Source organism: Leptonychotes weddellii, chromosome 15 (assembly GCF_054177405.1).
Source record: "Leptonychotes weddellii isolate Sample4059 chromosome 15, ASM5417740v2, whole genome shotgun sequence".
NCBI classification, from domain to species: domain Eukaryota; kingdom Metazoa; phylum Chordata; class Mammalia; order Carnivora; family Phocidae; genus Leptonychotes; species Leptonychotes weddellii.
In genome coordinates, this window is record NC_138383.1 from 7,049,487 (window position 1) to 7,056,529 (window position 7,043).

At 62.3% G+C, this 7,043-nt stretch overlaps 1 protein-coding gene across 2 annotated transcripts in view; it reads left to right on the forward strand.

The window, feature by feature from the left end:
- The first annotated feature begins 1,109 nt into the window (after positions 1–1,109).
- Positions 1,110–7,043, forward strand: part of CDC42EP4 (CDC42 effector protein 4) — a 20,115-nt gene continuing 14,181 nt past the window's right edge. The window contains exon 1 of one of the 2 annotated variants that reach the window (XM_081804580.1): positions 1,110–1,265. The gene's annotated coding sequence lies outside the window, so the exon portion shown is untranslated. Of the gene's footprint in view, positions 1,266–1,803; positions 2,274–7,043 lie in introns of those variants that run through there. The other variant, XM_081804581.1, reaches the window with a different exon arrangement.

The window sequence follows — 7,043 nt, forward strand, 5'->3', positions numbered from 1 at the left end:
ACAACAAATTGCTGAACAGCTGACCCTAAAAGACAAAATAATGTGTTAAAAATGGAGGGAAGGAGGGGGCGGGGGCGGTGCCCCAGCGAATCAGGTTAAGTTTTCTCCAGACAGAGAAGACTAAGCTGTGGTTTCAGGACCGCCAGTAGCGGGGCTGAAGAGCTTACAGCTGTCAGCAGTGTGGGGTAAGGCACCAGCCCAAAGGGGCCCACGGAAGGATCCCACGGAAGGATCCCACGGAAAGCCACGTGGGCTGGGAGCGGAGGGAGTCTGCAGCCCTCACACTACCACGGCCTGACTTGCTTTATTTATTTTTACGTAACCTCTACACCCAAGGTGGAACCCCGGGATCAAGAGTCGCATGCCACCCTCCCCCCCCTCCCCCGCCGCCACTCCTGACTTGCTTTAAAACCCAGGGAAGCTAGCTGCCACAGCAAGGGAACTGCCACAATGCGCCTCGTCCACTTTCCTGGGCAGCACCTCCCCACTGGCGTTTATTACTTTGGTAATAACCATTTACAAGGGGAAGCTATTCCTCGGTGAATCGAGCCCAAGGCCTGCTCCTCTGGGACTCAGGAGTTCATCGTCCTACAGGTTCACTCCGAGCAGAACTTAGTCTCCGCGGATACTCAGGAGGCCCAGGACTCAGGCCTTCGGAAAGCTGGCGGATCAAAGCCAGGTGACCCCGCCCAAACCCCCTGTTACACCGGCTCCGGGGCTGGCCTGGGGCCGCCACCTCCCCGGCCCTCTCGTTTCCAGTAAGAGTCCGGGACCGAATCCACGGCCTGGGCGCCGCAGACCGCCGGGCTCCGCTCTCCCGTCGGTGCCGGGCCGGGAGGCAGGGGGCGGGGGGCACTGGTTCCTGGCCACCGCCGGGTCTCCCCGGGACCCCACCGGCCCGGCTCCGGCCGCCCTCCCTCCCCACCCCCGGCCCGGCCGCCCCGGCCGCCCCGGCCGCCCCACTCGGAGCTCCGACGGTCTCACACTGGCCGATTTGAACCGCGGAGGCCGAGCGGCCGGGCGGGGGTTCGCAGCCGCCATTGGCTGCGGCGGCGCCGTGACTTCAGCGCGGAGGGCGCGGGAGGGAGGGCGCGGGAGGAGCCTGGGAGGGGAGTGTCCGGGAGGCTCGCCGCCCAGAAAGCCCGAGAGCCAGAGAGAAACCGACGCCGGCGCTGACATGGGCCTCCAGCCCCGGTGCCGCTCGGAGCCCACGGAGGGGACAGCGCAGCCGCGCCGGCCGGGCGCTCGCGTCTCTGGGGACCCAGGTAGGCGACAGCCTCCTGCGCCCTGCGAGGCCTGGGTGGGCTTGAAGCCCCCAGAGGGGCGGAGAGGATGGAAAACGCCTCGAGAGGGGGCCGAGGGGCGGGGAGGAGGGCTCAGAGACCCCCCCCCACACACACACACTCCTGCGCCCGCCCCCGAGTGGAAGGGTCGGGCCGGGGCGCGTGCGGGGCGGCCCGGGTGCTTGGGACCCGGAGCCGCGCACCCCGGGTCCGAGCCGATCGGGCTTTGGGGAGGAGGGGCGGCCGAGAGCCGGGGAAGCCGCGCTCCGCCTCGATTTCCTCTCCGCAGACTGGGATTCGGCGTCCGGCCCCAGGCGCTGCTGGAGCGGGTGACACGGGGCGGGGGGGGGGTCCCCGGCTTTAAAGATCTGCCCGCTGCCGGGGAGTGGGGTGTGCGCCGGGGTGGGCAGGGGCACCACCATCGCGGCGCGCCGCCCGCAGTTTCCGCGAGGGGGGGGCGTGTGTGCGCACGGAGTTCTCCGTGAATAACAACCGAATTCTTCGCCTGTAGTGGCGGAGGCGTGCACACACGCGCTCGCTCTCGTACACACACTGCAGCACACGCCACCCAGTGTCACCGGGCGGGGAGAAAAGAAGGAAGGAGCTGCTTGGAAGGGACCGGCCGAGGAAACAAATACTCCCCCGCCCCGCCCGCCTCCTGGCAAGACCTGGAGGCCGCGGCGGGAGAGGCCCGGGCTGGAGAGGCCGCGGCGCCTCCGGGCGGGGTGGGGCGCAGCCGAGCCAGCGGCCCCGGGAAAGGGGCTACGCGCGGGGTTGGCGCGCCGGGTGCGCCCGGGGCCAAGCGCTGCTGGCGTGCCGGCGGCTGCGAGCGGTCGGTTAATGATTTAATCACCCGCCGGGGGCGGTGGAGCCGCGGTCGGCCGTCTCTGGCTCCGCCCCCTCCCCGGAGCGCCCCCAGCCGGGGGTACAAAACTGCCCCTGTCCCCGGTGCGTCCCCCACCAGCTGCCCTGCGGCCTGGGCCGCCGCGGGTGAGTGCGGGACCGGGAGAGCCGGGCTGGAACCCGGAGCCGGGGTTGGAGGGCTGTAGCTGGGCGGGCTTCCTGGGAGAGGACTGAGCCGGAGCGGGGTGTGTGTGCGTGCGTGCGTGTGCGCGCGCGCGTGTGTGTGTGTGTGTGTGTGAGAGGACTGAGCCGGAGCGGGGTGTGTGTGCGTGCGTGTGCGCGCGCGCGTGTGTGTGTGTGTGTGTGTGTGTGTGGCTGGGGGAGGGGTGCTCTGCTAACTCAAACCAGATTCCTGGTGTTTCCCGTAGAGATACTGCAGCCCCGGCTTGGGCAGTTTTCTTTCTGTCCCTGGGAGAATGGAGGGGAAATACAATGCTTTCTCTTTTCTTGTCACCCTTTGCAATCTGACTGGCTCCCACGCCCTCAGCTGCGTCCACGGCGCCCATTCTTGGCCCGTGTGTATCGGAGCGGTTGAAAGCGGAAGGGGTCCCCGAGCCGCTGAAGCCTGCTGCTCCGCTCTTGAGGGTTTGTGGTGCTGGAGGGAGGCTCTCCCTCATCCTTACCCTCAGCAGCCATCTGGACCAGGGAAAGCTTCCCCCCTGCAGCCAGCGTAAACAATGAGGGGCCCGGGTGCGGGAGGGCCTCCTATAATGCAACTTCTTCGAACAGTCTGGCTTTCTAATAACTCCCCGCCGCCTCCGCCCCCTTTCTGAGGCTGGGGTGGAGGAGGGGACCACCAGCAGGATGGACTGAATTTTAAGAGAACAAAGAACAGGGCACAAAGGAAGGGGAAGCCGAGCTGTGGATTTCCCCCAGAAATGGGGAGTTTGCTGGCCCAAGGCTGGGCCCATCCAGGCCTCTAGGTGGCTCCAAGGCTCCCAGAACAAGAATGGGGCATCCTCTGGAGTCTTGGGAGGCTCCATCCCTCACGGACCCTGCCCCGAATGTGAGGGTGCCATGTGGGCTCCAGTTTTCACCAGCTGCCCTGTGTGAGCTGCCCATGTGACTAACTGATTAGGGTGGTTTATCTCCTCCAAATGTGGACTTCGACCCTCTCCTCCTTGAGCACAGCTGCTGCTTCCCACAGCGGGGGGCTTCCGTGAACCTAGGGGAGATATCCCAGTGGGTTCCGGTCTTCCCAGGGGTCCTGGTGACCCACGCAGGGACTGGGAGCGGGCTGGTGTGATAAAGTGAGTCTGCTCCCAAGGGGTGGCGATTTGGGGTGAATCCCAGCCCCCCTGATGTCTCCCTGAGATCACAGACCCTTGCTCATTGATGAGCCAGGGTTCATATTAAACTCCCTAGCTCATGCCTCTGCTTGGAACATTCTTTCCATTATCTGAGGTTTCTGCCCTTTTTTCTCTTGACTCCTCTTTTTCTCTTTCATTTCTCTCTTACACGTGCCCACCCACTGATGCTCCTCCCAATCGAGTGTGCAGAGCCAAAATGACTTCTGTCCTGCTGCCTCTTAGAGACTGACCGTCCAGCCCTCAACAGGACTGGAGCCCACGGAGTCCCAAGCGAAGGAGAGTCTTATTTACAAAATGGGCTGGATCCCCCACCCCCACCCCGGGCGGATGTCAACCTGGGAGAGGAATCTTAGACCCTTCTTGACAAGTCAGGCGCTTTCCCAGAAGGGCCCTGGATTGGCTCTGCTTCAAGGATTCCAACCCCCTCCACCTTTGGAGGGGCTGATTGATTTCTGTGGGCCGGGACAGGCTGTGCCCCGGTGGGGCAGGCAAGGTGTTTGATATTGGCCGGGCTCCCTCGTCTGCTTTCTCTTTCTCATTCTCCCCCTCCCCCACTCTCCCACCCAATCTTTCTTCCCTTCGCTGGTTTGGGTTGGTGGGAGTGGAGAGCCCAGGACTCCTGCCGGGCAGCGTGTCCAGCTTCCTTTGGCTGGACGTTCCACAGGCTCAGAGGAGCTTGGCCCTAGGTGGGGAGGGAGGAGTCTGTCCCTTGGAGGAACAGGATCTGGGTTGATGCCAGAGATAAGGCTTGGGGGCGGAGGGACGGGGCTTGTGCAATCTTGCCCTGGAAGCTGAGAGAGGGCTGACCCAAGCTTAGGTCTTCTGACCTATGTACTGGAGGCTTTTCCTCCCTCAACCTTGGGAAAAGGAACCAAACTTTGGAGCCAGCTGGCAGAGTCCTGAAGGCCTGCTCTAGTAAAGACTTCTGGGGTGCTCAGGGGAGGACAGACCCGTGCCAGCCCTCTCTGGACAGGGAGGTGGATGGTCGTGCCGGGAGGGACTGGTGTGTGGCTGGATGTGGCCCTTGTCTGCTCGCGGTGTGCGGCCAAGGAAGTTGAAGCTATTACTTTCCCACATTCCCACTCAGTGTGTCCTCGAAGCTCCAGTTTAAAATACACCGCTTGTGGAGCCTTGGGCTCCCTTCCAGAAACGTACATCAGAGTCTCTCCTAGGCACTGCCGGCTTGCAGCTCGGCAAGGCAGCAGTGCCTGAGTGGGTCTTCGGGAACAGCCTCTCTCGCTCAGCCAGGTCCGCTCAGGCTACCGCCTTCTGCCCTGGCCATGGGGTGGGGGGCTGGGGCCAGCCTCCGGCTTCCCTGGGGGAGTCTCCAGGTTCTCCATACACCTGTGTCTACCCTGTTCTTGCAGTGACTGAAGGTGGGCTGCCCACCGGACCCCAGCTTCAGGTCTTCCTGGGCTGACCGTGAAGCCAGGCTCTGCCCTCCACCTTCTGCTCCTTGCCCCTCCTTCGTACCCTCAGGGGCCCACTGCCTGCAACCCTTCTCTATTCCTTACACTGTTGCCTTGACCCCGGGAGAACACAAAAGGAGCCTTCTCTGGGCTCCACTGCAGCTTCTACACCTCTGTTGAGAGTTGGATTAGGTCCAAAGAACCAGGTGGTGTTTTATCGGGGGTGGAGGGTGTGGAGGGTTTGCGCCTTATTTGTTGCTGGTAGCACCCAGAGCGCCCCAGATTCCTGAGTTATCCAGCCCTCATCCTAGAGAGGAAGGGCAGGGGGCTCTTTTGTCCCACCTTCACCTCATTCCCTCCCCCCCCCGATCAAGCTGAAATCAGGAAGAGTATAAGTCCTGTCTGAGAGAAGCCGGGCTCTTCCCTCCTGCATCACGAAAGATCTGGAAGGAGGAAGTCAGATGGGCATAGAAACCAAGTCTCAGGTTGCTGGACCCGCGGTTGGTGGGGGGACTACAGTCTGCCCCTGGGCCTCAGAAGCTTGGAGGACCCCTCCCCCTGCAACGCCTCATCCCAGGGACCCTCCAAGGACTTTGAAAAGGGTCAGCCCTAGAGCCTTTTGGATGGGGTATCCTCAGATGGCACTGATGTAGGTGTCCCAGGTTAATCATGGGTCGTCCTGAACTTGGCCAGGGTGTGTGTCACTGGGGCTGCTGGAATTTTCCTCCTACGTCTCCAGGTACAGACAGGGGGTATCCACTGAGAGCCAGAGAACACGTCGCAGCACCTTCATAGCACATAGGTGAGCGGCCACCTTGTGTGTGGCGCCGAGGGCTTGGCCTGTGGGAGCGTATTTAAACCTCGCAGTGACGCTGGGAAGTACGTAAAGCTAGAAGCTCTTGAGGGCCAGGCCCGGGGGAGGGGTGGGGTGGGGTGGGGGTCGCGTATGGCTCTGGGGTCCATGCTCTTCACCTCTGCCCCGCATGCCCTGGCAAGGCCAAGACCATTTGGAGTGAGTCCAGATCCGCCCGCTCCCTCTGGGGAGCCTGGAGTGTCCTCTCCGTCCCCACTCCTCCACTGAGCACCCCACTCTCAGGAGAAGGGAAGTGAAACCAAACAGGGCCTGGCAGATCTGATTTCAAGCCCAGCTGCTTGCTTTCTGAGGCAGAAGCTCTGGGCAGGAGGGAGGAGCAAGAGGACCACTCCCAGGTGAGGGGGACCTGCCCCGTGCTGGGCCCCCACTCCACCTCACCCCCCCCCGCCCCCCCGCACCTCTTCCTCTCTCCCAGCTCTTCCCTCTGCCATGGCAGCCGGGTGCTTGTGTCTGTCCGTCTGTCTGTCCGGTGGCAGGCTAGGGGAAACACGTCTCCAGGAAGAGCGCTGTAAACAAGCAAAGTTGCTGAATACCCTTGAGTCACCGGCTCTTGATCTTCTTGACTCCCTTGTAGTTTCCTGTCCACCCCCCCCCGCAAAGGGTCACGGGTCATGCCTTCTCCTTCTTTCCAGGGCTGTTTTAACTCCCAGGAGGTGAGGAGGCTTTCTCCTCCCCACTCCCACTGCCTTCACCGCCTCCCTCCCCGGGCCCAGAGCACACAGTTCTGGGATTAGGAGGGAGGTGAATGCAGAGATAAAGGTGAGGCAGCTGCTGGGGAGAGTGGCGTGTACCCAGCCCTGGGGGAGCAGGACAGGGGTTCTGGTGGCAGGCTGTGGTCTGTGTTTCCCAGGATTTATCTGTACTTTTCCCTGGAGTGGTGGGGAATGGAGTGCCCAGGCTAGAGACATTTTTAACCTGAAATCCTGTGTAGAACTGTGTATCCTGGGGTGCCTGGGTGGCTCAGATGGTTAAGCGTCTGCCGTCGGCTCAGGTCATGATCTCCTGGTCCTGGGATCGAGCCCCGTGTCGACTGCATGTCAGTCTCCCAGCGCAGTCGGGAATCTGCTTCTCCCTCTCCCTCTGTGTCTCCCTCCTGCTTGTGATCTCTCTCTCTCAAATGAATTAAAAAAAAAAAAAGAAGAAGAACTGTGTATCCTTTGGGTGTTCATGCATCCAGAATCTTCAGATCTCAGAGGCCGGGATCCCAGAATGGCTTCTGACCCTCCCTGGTACCCCTTCTGGTGGAGGGGGGAAAAGCCCAGGG